General features: G+C 36.0%; 1 pseudogene; it reads left to right on the top strand.

The window, feature by feature from the left end:
* Positions 1–2397: 2397 nt before the first annotated feature.
* Positions 2398–18906, top strand: part of LOC136118242 (T-box transcription factor T pseudogene) — a 31641-nt pseudogene continuing 15132 nt past the window's right edge.

Genomic DNA, 18906 nt, shown 5'->3' with positions numbered 1-18906 from the left:
CCAGGAGTCCAATACAGATTCCACAGCAAGCCGGTTCGCACGGCTTTTTCCTAATGGCGGCTAGCAACAAACAAACGACAAACAAACAGACAATTGGGCTCGAGCCTACCTGATACCTCCGACTCCCGATGTTCTTGTGACCCGGGGGCGAGAGGGGATCCCGGACGAGCCCCCAAATGTTAGACCCAAACGGTCTACGAGGGATTCCAACTCGCCCAAGAACCGCCAAGAGTCGAGAGCCGCTGCAACACGCAAGAGGTTTATTAGGAGCCGATGCACCGGGGTTCCCTGAACCTCACGCAGGAGGCCGATGGGGAACCCCTAAAAGCGGAATCACATACTTTTTATAGGTTTATTTACTCATAGGGCGGGTATATTCTCACAATGATTGGGTAAATGTGGTGACTTTTGAATTCATTGGCTTAGGAACTTTTGTCCCACCTTCTGGCCGTTATAGTTGTCTGTTCATTGTGGCGGTTAGGGCGTATACCTGTTACGGGCAACTGGAAAATTACCCGCTGTCTGGCAAGTCCCCGTCAACTGAAAAACTCCAAGAATTGGTTTCGATAGGGAGAAGGAGTGGCGCACGATAGGGAGAAGAATTGGTTTCGATAGGGAGAAGGAGTGGCGCACAATAGGGAGAAGAATTGGTTTACGGGAACAAGTGAGGGGGTGGAAAGTCCCTAAAGGCCCCACACCTCCATGACCTTCCCTGAGTTCCAAAGGGCAGATTCAAACAGTTGCTAATCAAGGGAGGAGGAGCCAAGAAAACCACTTGAGGCAAGATTAAAGGGAGCAGAGAAGCTCATCTAGATTAGGAGACCTGCCATTGAGACCCTGCCCACACCCTAATCTTGTCAGCAACCCCACCCTTGGGAAGCATTGTTATAAAACTCCTTATCAAATCCTCCTGGGTGGGGACACAGTTTTTTGAGGCAGAAGCCCCCTGTGTCCCCCTTTGCCTGGCAAAGTTACAAAGCTATCCTCTTCTATCTCATCCAAAGCTCTGTCTCCGAGGTTCGATTCGGCTCTGGTGTACAGAGAAGCTGAGCTTTCGACATCACAGGTAACTGAAATGACCGTATCTAAATGTAAAACAACTTTAACTGCAGCATAAACATCTATGTATATATCCCTGGTAAAACAAACAAATAACAAAAATATCAATATGCATAACTTCTCCTATAACATAGCAATACATTTTGCATGGAATTTCTTGATCCTTCTCCCCTCCCTACCTCTAAACCCAAGGGTTGGTCCTACCATCTAAAATATCTCTTCTTGTTTATAAGTTTTTATATATACAAACAAAAACAGCAAACAACATGAACGTTCTTAAATGGTAAAAATGCTGAATAAATGATAGTACATATAAATACAGAAATATTACCGTTTTTATATGTGACTTGTATGTCCGTCCTCACATGATATCCTGATTGTTGCTTAAGTGGGAAATGCGGGTTTCAGAGTACTGTACATAGTTTGCTTCCATTCTTTATAGAAGTAAACAGCAAACACATCTACATATGTGTTTGTGTGTATGTATGTTTTTGTATGGGTGCGTGGTATTGAAGCCAAATCCAGCCTCTGTACCCTGACACCGAATTGAATCTCAGAGACAGAGTTTTGGGTGAAGTAGAAAAGAATAGCTTTATTACTTTGCCAGGCAAAGGGGGACACAGCAGTATAATGTCCTCAAAACTGTGTCCAAAAAGGGAGAGGGGGTTGTGAAGAGTCTTATTGTCAAGGGGGCAGGGTTGCTGATAAGGATCGGGCTGTGCATTCCTTCAATCCAAATATCATCTGGCATCAGGTGGTGATGGGCAAACTGTTACCTTCTCTGGAATGAAGAGTGCTTCATCAAGTAGTTAACATCTTCCACTTGGTAAGGATTTTAGTTCTGCAGAAGAGCTCAAAGATATTGTTGTGAATATACTTTGCGTGGGGGGGGGGACCAGGACCCTGCCCTCAAGGCTGTACTATTGTTTCTAGACTGCTCCTCCCTTGTCTCTGCATCCCCCCCCTCCTGACTAGCAACTGTTTGAACCTGGCCTTTGGAACTCAGAGAAGGGGATACAGAAAGGCTTTTGTGCCCAGGAGCCCCATAGGGTCCTGCTGGGTTTCAGTATCTTTTAAAATTCATGAGGAAAGATGTAATAAGTTATATATATATAAAAAAACTCATTGCTTGAAGGAGCTAGAAAGCGTTTTATTTCTGTGATTGCATTGAACTTGTATTATTTTGCAATACAAATATTTAGTACTTAAATTGCATTACATTCCAAAGCAGTGTTGTCAAAAAGTATTTATGTTTTAGTCAGTTTTCTCCAGAAAAACAGAGCCTGCAGCAGATATAAAGATATGCAGAGAGAATTTTTTTATGAAGGTGACGTGATTATGGAGGCTGAGAAGTTCCGCGATCTGCAGTTGGCTTGCTGGAGGCCCAGAACACTGGTGACGGATGTAGTTCCTCTTCAAACCCAAAGGCTAAGTGGAGGGGAGCCAATGGCGTAGGTCCCAGTCTGAGTCTGAAGGCCTGAGAACCGAAATCATTGATACCTAAGGGCGGAAGAGGGACCTCCTGGCTCCAACAGAGAGTAAATTCACCCTTCCTCTGCCTTCTTGTTCTATTCAGGCCCTCAGTGGATTGCGTGATGCCCCTCTCCATTGGTGAGGGCCATCTTCTTGACTCAGTCTACTGATTCAGATGCTAATCTCTTCCAGAAACACCCTCACAGACATACCCAGAAATAATGTTTTACAAGGTATCTGGGCATCCCTCAGCCCAGTCAAGCAAGTTGACACATAAAATTATCTATCACAATTTAGCATAAGCTGTGTTTTGCTATTTACATATATATGTACATACAATATAGTTTTTTATATATAAATTTATTATCAGTTTTACTGACCTTATCTATGTGATTTTCTTTTTCTGAAAAAAATATGTATGTACTTTATTTTTTAATTTTTATATTCTTCAATATATTTGTTTTTTTATACTTGCATAATCAGTTACAGAGTTGTTTTTGCAATATCTTTTTTTTGACCACACTTGCACACGTCGCTGTATTGTTTTGGAGAATGGGGTCATCTCTCAATACGTTTTATTACCTCATCAGATAATAAAGAAAATGTGACTGTTTTAAAGTGTAAATATTCCTTTTCTCTAGGAGTTTGTAGCAGTTTATTATTTTGTTTGTTCATTAATTTTGTCTGAATGTTTCAGATGAAAGCACCATCAATCTTAACAGGGTTTTTGGGGTTGTTTTTAATTCAGTGATACGCTGTACTATTTATTTATCTAAATACCTTTTGCTCTTATATTCTCTCTATCCCTTAGTAGGATATATGTTACTGAGGTTGCATATGCATTTATTTTAATTCCTAAGCTCCCTTAAGGAAAAGTTTCATATTCATATTTTGCAGGAATGCTATCTTCTCAAACATTACTAAGCATATTTATTAAGTTATCTGTGTTTATTTTTCCATTAATTTCTTTCCTTAATAGATAGTTCTTTCATTAGCTCCAGCCAGTGTTCCTCTTCTATGTTCCCCTCAGATATTTGGTCATTACGGATTTTCCTGTGTAAATTTATAACAGTAGTTAGCATTGATCAATAGTAGTTGTTTAAGTGGCTTCCTTTTATTCACTCAGCACAACACTAAATATTTTTCTTTTCCAAACTGCAGATGCACTTTTACTTTATGTGATTTCTAGCTGTGGTTGTAATTATGAACTTGAGTCTGGTCTGGTTTTTCTGTTGAACAGGAAGAAATAGCCTTTTCTATGGTGATGACCAGAAGTTTTCCTCAGCACACCTCTCAGCTTCTCCTTCCAGCTTCCCAACACTCTGGGAACCTGCCATACTTGATCTCTTTGGAGAGGTATTCTGGGACAAATCCTCTAGATACAGAAAATGTTAAGAGGTAACTGGCACAGAATTAACAGCTTTCATACTTGGCTACAAGACAGTCTTCTCTAGTTTCCCAGATATTTCTTGACCTGATGCATTTAAGGACGTTTGAAATCACATTATTTTGACGTGTCTTAATTTTGCTTATAGTGGGTTGTGGAAGTTTCAGATTAGGTTTATCCTCTCAAGGCAATCTGATCTTATTGGCTCTGTATCCTTCAGAAATAACTGAATAATTGATTCTTACTAAGGACTTCTCTTGGTTTTTCAGGACCTCCAAGTCTTTAACTGTTTATTTACTATATTTTGTGATTTCTATAATCTCAATGGGATTTTTGAAGGAAGAAGAGATTAAAACATGCCCTTAGTCAGCCATTTTGAAACCCCAAGTCTCTCTTTTTTTTTTAGGTAATATTATCACAGTGAGGGAACAGAAAAAACAGTTAATAACAATCAGAGTTTAATACAGACTATGGTTCTATGAGTTATACATGGACATATAAACAGCAGTTGAAATCTAATCCCTATTAGAAGGAAATGCACATTCTTAAATGTGATTATTTTAACTTCATTATGATTAATTTTAATAAAATTATATACAGTTTTCTGGAATCCAGTTTATCATTAATTAAAATGAAAGGTATGATTAATACATCCACATTAAAAGTGTTTTTAAAAATTAAGCAAGAAAAAAATACACTAATAAAATAAATGTGAATTTTATTAGTAAATAAGGAAAGTTAATTGGTTTGAAATAATTAGAAATAGACATATCTTAGATTTAAATTGGGTGTAGAATAGAAATCCCACAGAGAATGTAACTTTAATTCAAAAGGTAATACAGTGAGTTCTACAAATCATAACTTGAGTGTGGGTGGAAAATCACTTCAGTTTCTTTTTTTGTTTTTGTTTTTGTTCTTTTTTTGCAGTACGCGGGCTTCTCACTGTTGTGGCCTCTCCCGTTGCGGAGCACAGCCTCTGGATGTGCAGGCTCAGCAGCCATGGCTCACGGGCCCAGCCGCTCCGCGGCATGTGGGATCTTCCCGGACCGGGGCACAAATCCGTGTCCCCTGCATCGGCAGGCGGGCTCTCAACCACTGCGCCACCAGGGAAGCCCTCGGTTTCTTTTTAAAGTGTGCATTCCTGGTCCTCATTTCCAAATATCCTAATGAGATTCACAAGAAACTAAATTCCTAACAAGAATCCCCAGGTAATTCTAATGAGAGACACTGTTCCAAGAGAGTATGTACTCATTTTACCACTCAATAAAAGAGCTCAACAGAAATAGTTAATCGGATTTGATAATGCTGCAGCAATGCTAACTATGAGAGTAATAGTAATAATAACAATTACAAGAGCAAACAAATTAATAGCTTTATAGTTGTCAGTCTGCTATGAACTTTCTTTTAATGGTTTCTAATAATCCTTATAAAAATCTGAGTTCCTACAAATTAAGTTCATACTTCTGATAAAGAATTTAGTCTAAGAAAAGAGAAGCTATTTGTCTATGTCCTGTAAGTAGCAAGCATCAGCACTCTCTGACAGCAGAGACTTCTCCCATAATCCTCCCTGCTAGACACTTCTATTTAAAATCATAATTTTAATAGTGCAAGTTGAAAACAACATATATTTATATAATTACTATGTACCATGTTAATGTATCACATGACTAATAGAAAGACACCTTTCTGATGTTGATTCTTCCCATACAAGAACAAGGTATTTACTTCCATTAGTCATATCTTTTTTGAAGACTCTCCATAATGCTTCACTATTTTATCTATTGAATTTCTGAAATGTATTGAATGAGTTATTTCTAAATATGTAAATTTTTGTTCTATTGCAACAGAGTTTTTTTTTTTTTCTTTCTATGATGTTTCTTATCAATTTTTATTAGGAGAAGTAATTTTGGTATATGATTAGATCACCAATTTAACACATTGTTTATTTTAATTTTTTGTTACATTACTAAAATTTTCTAGGTAATGTATCTGTAAATTGTTAAAATTTTATACCACTTATGCCTCTCATATAATCATATGATAATTGAAAAAATGCATATTAATTAAGAACTGTGTCAAGCACTGCATTGAGTGTCGGAGTGAAAAAAACAAAAAGCAAAACCTTGCCTCATTAAACTTACAATTTACTGGTAATCTCAGGCATTTGCCAAATAACCATACAGAAATATAATTCCAAATTGGATAGGTTCCATTAAGAAAATACAGAAAGTTTTTTTTTCCAATATATTTATTTATTTTTGGCTGTGTTGGGTCTTCGTTGCTGCACACAGGCTTTCTCTAGTTGCACGCAGGCTTTCTGTAGTTGTGGCGAGCGGGGACTACTCTTTGTTGCGGTGCGAGGGCTTCTCATTGCAGTGGCTTCTCTTGTTGTGGAGCACAGGCTCTAGGAATGCGGGCTTCAGTAGTTGTGGCTTGCGGGCTCTAGAACGCAGGCTCAGTAGTTGTGGTCCACAGGTTTATTTGCTCCGCATGTGGGATCTTCCCGAACCAGGGCTCAAACCTGTGTCCCCTGTATTGGCAGGCAGACTCTTAACCACTGCGCCACCAGGGAAGCCCAAGAAAATACAGAAAGCTTTTAATGTATGCCACGGGGCATGTGATTAGCAGTTCAGATTTTAGAGAAATGCTGCAGTTAACTAGAAGTGTTACGGAATATTATTTTACATGGGTGGCACTATTTGAAAGCTCCAGGCATGAGGGAAAACAGGGCACAGTGGAGAGCCTAGGGCCTGGTGACTGAGGCAGAGACCACAAAGGGGAATGAGATAGAAGAGTGTATTATCTACTGCTGTGTAAGAAATTACCCCCTAATTTAATGGTTTCTAACAATAAAAATGTATTTTCTAACAGTTTTTGGGAGTCAGGGATCAGAGTGTGACTTAGTTAAGTGCCTCTGCCTAACATCAATACTGAAATTATAGTCTGTAGGCCACCTGGGGCTCTGGTCATACCTATAGACTCAAAGTGAGGAGGGATAAATCCAGTTACAAGTCCATTCATGTGGTTGTTGTCAAGTCTCTGTCCCTCGACACATGAGCCTCCTACAGGGCTACTCGACAAGGTGGCATAACATGGTGATTAAATCCAAGAAAGCATGAGAGAAAGCAGCCAAGATGGAAACCAGTCTTTTTACAGCCTAATCTTGGAAATGACAAGTCACCCCTTCTGCTATTTTATGTTACAAAGGACTCCATAAGTCCAGCCTCCACCACCCACAGCCCCTCCCTCTGTGACCCACACCACCACACACACACATGCACACTCCATCCTTCCGATCTTCTACATCTCACTGTCTATTGTTTCTGTTCCCAGGGTGACCGTAAGCTGTGGCTGAACCATAAAAATCTTCACGTACGCACAAGCTGACAGTACTTTGCAAAACGCCCATACTGTGCCCCTCTTACTCCCTGCCTGATGACTTCTTTGTTTGAACCGTTACGGGACCTCTTTTGGCACGTTCCTTTGCACAACCTGAAAGTATGTGGGAGTTAATGTCCCAAGGGATAAACTTTGAACAGTAGGATTCAGTAATTTGTTGGTAAATTCAGTCCTATTTATCCCTTCCAATAGAAGGACCCCAAATGAAGCTAGTATGGATTTTTGAGAGTAATCATGGTATTCTGCAATTTGTCTTACTTAGTGGTAGGCAGTTCAATAATCTATACTTGTATCATCTCTCCCTTCCTCCTTGCCACTTTGTCTTTCACTTCTGCTCCCTAGAAATGAACATAACTCCTCTGCCTCAGGCTCAGCTTTCTGGAAAGACTAAGCTACCAGTTTGTACTTAGAATGCTAATCTTCAAGGTGGAATTTCAGAACTGAATTTTACCCTCAACTGAAAGCAATAAGAACACCATGTAACAGTACAATCACTAAAGATTTTATGTGTCATTTGGATGAGGTATAGGTGGAAGGTGAAGAGTTCAGATCTATAATGGCTAAGGCACTTGAACAGTATGACAGCAAAAAATTATAAGAACTGTGAAGTGGGTTGGCTTTTTATAAACTGCTAACCATAAGAATGTACTGTAAACCGTTGTTATGTTTAACCAAATTCTAGTATAAAAATATGTGACCTTCAAAAATTAGAAGTTTGCATTCCTATATCCCTTACCTAGAGTTTCCAGGTTTCATTATTTGCTATGTATCCTTTATCTCTCACCCTCGGTCTACCTAAACATACACTCACAACAATACACATTTTGATTACATATTTATCAATTATTTAAAACTAAGTTTCTGATACTTCACACAAATATTTTAGCTTGTATTTCATTTTTTAAAAAATATATTTTATCTAATTGTAATGTAGTTATCACATCCAGAAAATTTAAGCCTCATATACAAAATGTTCTTTAATATTTATGTCATGTGTTCAATATAATAATTTTCCCCAAATATGCCACTGAATATTTTTCTAGTTGTTTTTACTTCTTAGTTCTGATCCAAGATCTAATAAAAGATCACATATTGAATTTTCTGGTCATCTAGAACAACCCATATTCCTTTTATTTTTATAACGACGTTTTCACAGTTGTGACTGTGAGAATTTTCTTCACTTACTTCCAAATACCAGGAATGAACTTGACTAAGGGCTCCAAATCCACCACTCTGAAATCCAACTCTGTGATAACACTGAGGTCACAGGTTATCTACGGGACTCCTCTTAGAGCCGATGTTGCCAGTAACAATGTCCCTTTATTTTCCTTTCTTGATATTGAAATTTTTCATTCTTATACGAAGCTCTTCTCCCTTTTTTCTTGCTCACTGTCACTAGAAGTTTGTCAATTTTATTGAACTTTTCAAAGAATATGCTTTTATTTGCATTGATTTTTTTATTTTTCAATTTCATTAATTTCTTCTCCATTCTTTATTATTTCTTTCTACTTGCTTTGGGTTTAGTTTGCTCTATTTTTCTTTAAAAATTTCTTAAGATGGGGCTTCCCTGGTGGCACAGTGGTTGAGAGTCTGCCTGCCGATGCAGGGGACGCGGGTTCGTGGCCCGGTCCGGGAAGATCCCACATGCCACGGAGTGGCTGGGCCCGTGAGCCATGGCCACTGAGCCTGCGCGTCCGGAGCCTGTGCTCCGCAACGGGAGAGGCCACAACAGTGAGAGGCCCGCGTACCACACACACACACAAAAAATTTCTTAAGATGAAAAATTAAATTATTGATCTGAGTCATTTCTTCTTTCCTAATATAAGTATTCAATACTATAAATGACCCTGAAAGCACTGCTATAGCTGTATCCCTCATATTTTGATGTGTTCTATTTTTATCTGTATTTCATACAGACTATTTTTTCATTGGTTTTAGACTTCCCCTTTAACCTTGGGTTATTTAGAAATGGGATGTTTAATATCTAAATATTTGAGAATTTTTTAGATTTATTCCTGTTTGACTTATAGCTAAATTCTATTATGCTATTAAAATGTAGCTATGATTTCTACTCTTTTAAATTGTTTGAGATATTTTTATTGGCTTATGATATGGCCTATCTTGTTGAATATTCATATGTCTTTGAAAATAATGTGTATTCTACTGTTGGGTGAATTGTTCTATAAATGTCAATTAGGACTATTTGGTTGATAGTGTTCAAATCTTCTACACTCTTACTATCTTTCTGCCTATTTGTTCTATCAATTACTGGGAAAGGATTTTTGATGTCTCAATTATAATTTTAGAACTGCCAACTTGTTTTACTAATGCCCATTTTTGTCTCATTTATTTTGATACTCTGTTATCAGTAATATATATATATATTTATGGTCATTATGTCTTATTGGAGAATTGACCCTTAATGATGATATACTGTCCCATTTTATTCTGGATAGTATTCCTTGTTCCGAAGCTGGCTTTTTCTGATATTAACATAGCTATTCAAGGTTTTGGGGGATATTTTCATGGCATATCTTTCTCCATCTTTTTACTTTTAACTTATCTTTATCAGTATATATTAACTGCATTTCTAATAGACACAGTAGAATTGGATCTTGCTGTCTGATCCAATCTGACAATTGCAGTCTTAAGAAAGTTATATTTAAGCCATTCATAAGTAACGTGATTATGGATGTCGTTGGATAAAAACTTTACTAAATTGCTAGCTGTTTTGTATTCATTTAATTTATTATATACTCTTGCTCTGCCTTCTTTTGCATTAAATAAACATTATATAGTATATCATTTTACCTCCACTATTGACTTATTACTTATACATCTCTTATAAAGTTTGTAGTAATTTCCTGCTAATTTAAAATATACATTGTTATATTTTTAATGAATATACCTCTAATTTATCAGGTTCTACCCTCAAATGATTGTTTCACCTATCATATAAGCTCGTTAAAACTGGCCTTAATATACCCTAAGGCCAGTAGTGTCACTGTTCTTTCTGATTAAAGCTTTTGTCTTGTGGTGGAAATAAAGAGGAAGCATCAGGATGCATGTACTTGTCCCACCCACATGACTGTGTTCCCCTCTCCAGTCTGTATCACCATAGGCACTTAGTTGATTTTTCAGACCCTTTGCTGTGAGAGGCCAATGGGGTTCATGAAGAAAGAGTCCTTCAGGGCATGCAGACACCTCCAGTTTCTTCAGTGCAGTGTTGCACTGAAGTGTTGCCAGCCTGCAATCATCCTTCTTCAAGTATCTGCTCTTCTAGCATCTTACCAATTTTGTTTTGTTTTGTGTTGTTTTAAGAACGTGTTTTTTTCTGTATATAGCAGTACTATTGTATTATTTGGAACATTAGTCTTCTCTTAGATGTCACTTTCTAAGAAAGACAACTTCACATCTGACTCTGACAAACTGTAAATTCTTAAGTATGTATTACCTGCTTGAATTGTCACATAATAGTAAATGTTACACTGAAAATATTTTATGATGAAAGGCCTCTGGAATAAAATACCCTTGGAATATTGTAAACAAAGTTTTAACATATTAAACAGGGAACTTTTTAAACAGAAGTACTTAGTAAGTTTCTCACAACTTGACATAACCTTAAATACATACCTTACTTAGAATGATTGCTCCTATCGTAGAACAGTCCTATGCTGAGATCTATTCCATTATTGAAATAGCTGAAAATCAATGTGTTATTGGGAGATATATAGCCAGGTGTATATTCACATTGTCAGTATGTTTTATAATAAATGCTCAAGGACTTAAAATTATTATAGCTAAGTGATTTGCCCTTGAAATTCAGGGATTACTGTTATGTATTTTGATTCTTGCATTTTATATAATAGTAAGTTCATTTGGTTCAGAGCCCTAAATGTTTCCAAATGACTACAATTTTTTCAATGCCAGCAGTTTGGAAAATAATTGCTTTGAATCTCATTTTTTTTTTTATTACCCATCATCTACACTATGCCACCCAGACAAGAGAACAGTGAAGTAAAAAAACATTGTTGATTTTTTTGTTACATTACAAAGTCTTCCCATTAACGTATATTCATATGGAGTTTTTTTAAGTGCAAGGACTAAGATCACTGAAAGTACAAAATAACATGCCTTAAATTTTGTTGTTGCTGGTAGATAGGCTCTGCTATAGAAATGCTGATTTGAAGGATAGTCACAAAAAGTCACAAAATCAGATATGTAAATTTTACATGGATTAGAATATATTAGCTCAAATTTAACTTAATCCTAATTTTAGAAAAGCTACAGAACTTAACAGATAGTCAAGTTAAAAGCTTATTATAATTTGTGATAAGACAAAAGATCATATATTCATACCATTCCACACTTCACAATATATAGGGCATGGAATTTCTAACACTCTTGATATCTTTGGCTTAATCCCATAAAGTTAACATTAAAAACTCCAATGTTTTTTGAGAAAAACAATTTAAACAAATATTACATATGGTTTAGGATTTACTAAATGAAAATTGAAATTCCATTCTGAAATTTAGTGATTATTGATTTCTTCAATCCACATAAAATTAATTTCAGGACACCAAGGCACAGTTCAGTCAGATGAGCACAAATTTCCTTATTTTCTCTGTTCAATGTTAGACAAGAAATATTCAAATATAAACCATACTATCTTCTGTCTGATGATAGTGTGTCAGATACAATGGTGTTCATCAACCCAATCTATTCAACCTCACTGTTTTCCTAGTCTTTTATCTAAGGGAAGCAATGTAGCATGGTTCCAACAATTAGACGGAAACAAGTCACTGAGTTGAGCTTTTCGGAATGTTTTGAAGAATGGTGCGGCTCCATAGGCAGGCAGTTATGCTTTTGTCCTTAGGCACTTTATGTTTTTTCCACCCTTTCTTCTTCTTTATGCTTGGAATAATGGCAGGTTGTTAGAAGATTATCAACCATACTATGAATGGGAGAATGGAATCCACATACTAAAAATGGCGAAGCAGGAAGACAGAATGTACCTGGGCCTTCAATGGCATTGGTCAGAAGCTGCATGTTTAAGAAAAACTTATAACAGCAACAAAACAACTAAGAGAGAAGAGGAGGATGAGAGAGGATGAGAGAGAATGAGAGAGAGAGAGAGACTTAGAATGAAGAATGTTCTTTTATGTTTTTCTCCCTTGTTTGTACTCTTTCTTTGAAAAAGAAAACCATCATAGGATAAAGTGCTAAAAAAAAATCCTCAATATTTAGTTAGTTAACTTATTCAATATGCTTTCCAGAAGAAAAAAAAAATCATTACATGAAGTGGTTGACAGAATTGTAAAAATATCTCCCCAAGATTTTTTGTTTCCTCACTGTTCAGTAAAGCACTGATACAGGTACTGCTGAGAAGAGTCTTTCACATGGAATTAAGGTTACTAATCAATTGCTTTATATTAGGAAGGTTATCCTGGATTACCTGAGTGGACCTAATGTAATCATATGAGCCCTTAAAAGCTAAAGAGGAAGACAGAATCATCAGTCAAAGAGATGAAGCTTGAGTGACTTGAGGCATGAAAGGGACTTGACCCACTCTTGTTGGTTTGAAGATGGAGGAATGGGGCCAGGAGCCAAGGAAGGCTAGCAGCCTCTAGAAGCTGAGAAAGATCCCTGATGTCTAGCCAACCGGCAATACCAGCAAGAAAACACGGACCTTAGCCCTACAACCACAAGGAAGTGAATCCTACCAATCACTCACACAAGCCAGGATGTGGATTCTGCCTTAAAGCATCAAGAAAGGAACACAGCCATGTAGACACCTTGATTTTAGCCTTCTGAGACCCAAAGAAGCTAGACTTCAGACTGTGAAGACACTGTGAGATAATGCCTGTGTTAAGTCTCTGAATTTGTGGCAATTTGTTATGGCAACATTATGAAACTAATAATCATAGTAATACATTTTGCAAATGTCCTGACATATTAGCCTTTCAAAATTACTTTCATCAAATTATAAGGCACAGATCAGAGATCAAAACCCTGAAAAATTACTACTAAGAACTCAGTGTTTCAGTGGAGGCAGGGAAGTAAGGATCATGAGACGCAATCAGGGTAGATATAGTGTGTGGCTCTGTGGATGGTCCTTTGTGACTGAGTTTCCAGTTGGAAGTTTGAAAAATAAATGCCAAAAAACTACACTACTTCAGAGTTTTCACTAGTGTCAGTTTCTAAAAAATCTCACATGAATTACTATAATTTCAACAAAACACTGATTTTACCAACATTTTATATTGTTGTAACTCTAAGATTTGAACAATAATGATATGGTTTACTGTGAAATATAGGAAATTTACAATTATGTTTTTAAATTTTTTGCATGTAAAAAGTAGGTTGATTGAGACTATGCAATCCCATCTATTCACTCTTTTTGTGATTATACTGAAGTGCCATTCTCTTCAAAACAGAAAAATATAGAGAGAGCTCAACTGAAACGAAAGGATTATAGTAGTATGAATTACTCATTCATATTAGTGATATATTCAATCAATCTAAAATATTAGTTGAATAACCATTACATCCAATGATTTTTATACATAAATTTACCTATATTGCCACAACACAATGCATATTTTGAATCCATTTAAATTATTTTACACACATACACAAAATAAGACTGCTGATGATTAAATTTCACCTCGAAGTATCTTATTAGGTGATTAAATAGTAGGTGGCACAGAGTACAGTGAATAGTACAAACTATTATTTCATCACTCACTTATAATAAGAAAACATTGAATAAAGAGTCAGTGTTGTATTTATCTGAGTTTCCCAAGCAAACAACAAAATACCTAATATGTAGGAACATAAAAATGCTGTTGGCGTGAACTGTATGTTAATAGTTACACAATTTAAGCAAGAACATGACCAAGGATAAATGTATAACTGAATAGTTACGTTCTGTCATTTTGATAAAAAATTTCAAAATAACACTAAAAAAATCAAGCTTTATTCTTAATTATTTGCTATCTTTCATTCTCTAAACAAATATTACATGAGTACTTGCCATGTAGCAAGTATCCAAGACATTTAGGGAATGGAAACGAACAAAGAGAGTCTCTGGCTTTAAGAATTTCCTGGACATGTTAGAATGTTTGCCACATGCAATACCTGAAGATGTTTATTAGAGCTTTATTCGGCATGAAGCAAAGGGCAGAGGAGGAAGTGTTTAACTCAAGGTAAGTTGTTTATCTGATGGGGGAAAATCAGTGAAATCAGCTGAGAAAAACTGTCATGTGATATTATGGTTTAGTTATACTGAAATGGGAAATAAAAGAACATTTTATACAGAAATATTAAATTATTTTATGGTGTGCAAATTAAATTTTTTGCATTGAGGTTTTTTAAAATAGCAATGTTAATCATGAACTTAAGAAAAAATATAGGTGAAAAAAGAGAAATGAGTTATATTTTTCAGGATTGAGCTGAGGGGAATATATTCCAGGCAGTGGCAATGGAAGATGCAAGTTGCAGGGCTGTGAAAACTCATGGAACTTTTGAATGATGACAGGGAGTTCAGAATCAGAGCAGAGAGGTTTCGTAGGCAGACAGGGATGAGTCTGAGAAGCAAGCAGGAGTAAGATCAAAAATGTTCTCAAATATATTGCCAACAAGTATTTTACTTCAAGCTAGGCTCTGGGAACTCAATGACAGATGTGAATTGCAGAGGAATGACCATATTTCCATTTCAGAACCATCACACTGGCAACAATGTGGAGAGTCAGAAGGGAGGCCAGAATGTGAGCACTCAAATGAAGAAAAAATGAGCATGAGCCCAATGCCAGAAGAAATAGGGTGGAGGAGAGGGCTTCAAGAAAGGTTTAGGACATAGAGTCTGTAAGACTTTCTGATTGATTTGAAATGAAGGGGAGGAACTGCCAAAGGAAGATTCAAGGACCACTCCAATTTACTGGTTAGCAAAACTTAACTTATCACACATACTTGTGATAACTATAAACTGAGATTTTAAAAAATCTTATTTATACTTGAATTTCAGAGTTAACCTAAACATTTCCTAATAAAAGTTGCCTATAATTATGATTCCTTCTATTTTTTTCCTAATACTCAAAAGCAGTGATTTTACATTTCATGTAATCATGGTATAAGTGGCATGAGAAATACTAATTGCAGAATATTTACTTCAATAAGCCTTTTTCTAATGTGTTTGAATATTTCAAAACATAGTTCGTGACATTAAAGAAAAAATAAAGAAGATATAGTTAATTCTAAAAGGCACCATGAAATGCAAAAGTGCAACCTATACTTTAAAAAACATTAAAACATTGAGTATTTGTCCACATACATTGCCCACTGATTTGCAGCAGCAGTAATTCATGTAAAAGCTATCATGTAATACACATGAGACTGCTTTTCTACAATCTTGCAGAAAGGATACTTGGAAGTATCCTTTTGTACCAAAACTGGAATCATTTTTCTGATGATAGGGTAAAGTAAGGTGAAGCTTTGCATTTCATGAGTAGTCAGTAAATGTAGGTGGGTGAAATCATTTATTCCTTCCAAACAGATCACAAAATGTGTTGTTCTTGATGATTTCCAACAATATTTTAAGTCCTTGAAGTAGCACACGTATTTGCAGAAAAAAAAAATAATATACACATAAGCAAAGCAGGGTGAAAGAAACAAAAATTTACCCATGATCCCAATAGCGATTATTATATTATTATATATATATATATAAAATATATATATATATAATATATTATATTATTTGAAAGAGAGAGAGAGAGAGGATGCTAGCTAACTGACTAGGTAATCAGACTCCCTAAGCATTCTTAACCACTGATTAAGAACCACGGATTCTTAACCACTGTGCCACCAGGGAAGTCCCTCCTCCATAGTTCTTGTCCGTGTTTCTGAGGAGAAACTTATGAGAGGTTAGTGGGAAGAGGTACAGACACCATTGCTGCAGGTAGGTTCAGGGTACCATTAATACTCATCCTCTCCCTCCTCAAACACTTATACTAATTTCCTCCTACCCTTAATTATTACCACAGGATTTGGTAGCTTACCTGGCTTTATGACCCAGGATTAGCTATATAATTTTCTGTGTTCAGTGCAAAATGAAATGTAGGACTCCTTGTTCAAAAATTACTAAGAATTTCAAAACAGTGACAGCAGAGCAATAGACCAAGCATGAGGTTCTTTTAAGTATGGGGCCCTTCATTTGACCTGTGGGACTGCCCAGGTCAAATGCCCATGAATCTGGCCCTGTTGTGGCCCAAACTTAAATTTCTAAAGGGACTGAGACCTTGGTAATCACCCCCTCTGTCTGGCTGGGGTTGCTGCATCCATCCACTCACAGGTACAACTGGGTAAGTTCCAAATTTCATAATGAGAATGCATAATCATTACTGAACTGAGCATGAGGAATTGGATTAACATCAAGATTTTAGGTGTGGAAATGGTAAATAGGAGCTTAGAATTCACTAAATTATAAAAGTGAAGAATGTTTCAATGTTTATGTCAGTTGAATGGTATTCTTTTAACAATGTTACTTTGTTTTCATATGTGATGGGAACCTCCTAATTCCTGAAAAGACCTGTGACTTCTGAAAAAAATAAACAATATCTTAAAGTTTTGTGACTTCACACCTACTTTATAAACTAAGTGAGCTGAAGATTGGTGTTTAAAATTCTTGTGTTCTCGAGTGGACAGCTTGTGAAAAAATTGAGGAAAAAAATAATACTTACTGGAAAATAAGAAAGTTATTTGGTAAAGTATAAAAATATTCTATTGGAGAAGTGAATATGGCCTGTGCATTACTTATTAATAATAATAAATATTTACAAAGCACCTTCTAGGCACTAGGAAAAGTTCTAATTGCTTTACATGTTTTTTTATTATATGATAAATACCCCCATTTTATGGATAAGGAAACAAAATAAGTAAATCTAGGTAAAAATTTAAGAGTTACAGTCTTAATCAGTTTTTAAAATTAATTACAAATTAATAAAATTCATGTTCTGGTATAAATTAAATTGTGTTTTGAATCATTTACTTTTAAAAATTTTGTTTTAATTTTACTCAAAGAGAAAAAATATACTCCTGAGTTTGATTAGAGAGAAAAGTGGTCACATTTCAGGAACTAGGTAATATATGATCTTTATATACAACGCCAGCACCCAGGAAGAGACTGCCTATCATAAGTTGTTTTTCTCAAAATAACAGCTTTATGGAACTATAGTTTACTTACCATACATTTTACCACTTTAAAGTGTGCAATGTTTAGCATTAGTGGTTAAGTGTTCATTGTTTGGTGTATTCACAGAGTTCTGCAAGCATCACCACTATCTCATTTTAGAATATTTGCATCACCCCAGGAAGAAATCCTTTAGCAATCTCTCCCCTGTCCTTCCTCTTCTTAACTCCTATTAAACTCCTAAGTTTTTCAAAATTGAAAAAAGTCACATTGAATCCTAACCTGAGGCCCCATTTTTTTTGTTTGTGTTTTTAAGCTGTGAAAGTCTCATTTGTTTGAAGTTTATGATAATTCTGTTTTTAAGAGATTTACAATGCCAAATTGCTGAGTGTTTGATAGTAATGTTAATTTAAATGTGTTACACTAGATATAACAAAATTCAGATTTTTCCTTATGTAGTATGTTTAAGATGGGCTGCTTGTATATTTTAACCCCTTAACGTGACTCTGCATTGAATTTCTATGGTAACTGCATTTCTGCAAAAACATAAAAACATTCAGAGGCTGTGCCCTCTCTCTCCTTTTCCTGTTGCCTTTCAGATCAGGAGAACATGTCTCTCCAGAAGTCACTGGAATGCCCTACATACATTTATTATTATTGTTATTTCCATCCCCCAAATTAATATCAAAACTACCATGATAGATTTGTAAAGAAACCATTTAGGACTACTCATGAGAAAGAAGATTATCTTGGAGAATGACAGAAAAGAAAAAAAAATACAGTTAGAAGATAGGAAGTCAAATTCAAACTGTTTGGCCTAATCCTGAATGTATCATTTTCATTATATAGTCAACTTCTGCTGTGCCCACTTGACTTTATGGCTTAATGATATGATTATGCCCAGTTGATGATGAGTAGCTCTGGTCATAGGATCACCTGAAATCCTAGTCATGTTTAAATAGAAGATAGTGGTATGTGAGAAGCTCTTACTCAAACTAAGAGTAATTTACTGTCACAGCAACCAAGATTTTGTCCCCCAACTGCAATTAGGCTATGATGTTTCATCATAATATTTCATTCCTCTCAGATTTCCTATCTTTGGTTATAGGACCAGATGGTTTCACTGGTGAATTCTACCAAATATTATAAGAAGTCATACCATTCCCTCTCAAACTTCTCCAAAACATAGATGAGGAAAGAACACGTTGAAATTCATCTTACAAGGCCATCATTACCTGATTCCAAAGCCAGACAAGGATATACAAAAAAATTAAATTACAGGTTAATATACGTGATGAACATAAATGCAAAATTACCCAATAAAGTATTAGTAAATCAAATTCAACAGTACATTAAAAGGATCATACACCATGATCAAGTGGGCTTTGCTTCTGGG

Source organism: Phocoena phocoena, chromosome 1 (assembly GCF_963924675.1).
Source record: "Phocoena phocoena chromosome 1, mPhoPho1.1, whole genome shotgun sequence".
NCBI lineage: Eukaryota > Metazoa > Chordata > Mammalia > Artiodactyla > Phocoenidae > Phocoena > Phocoena phocoena.
The sequence above is the reverse complement of the archived record's forward strand: the minus strand, read 5'-3'. Positions and strand labels throughout refer to the sequence as shown.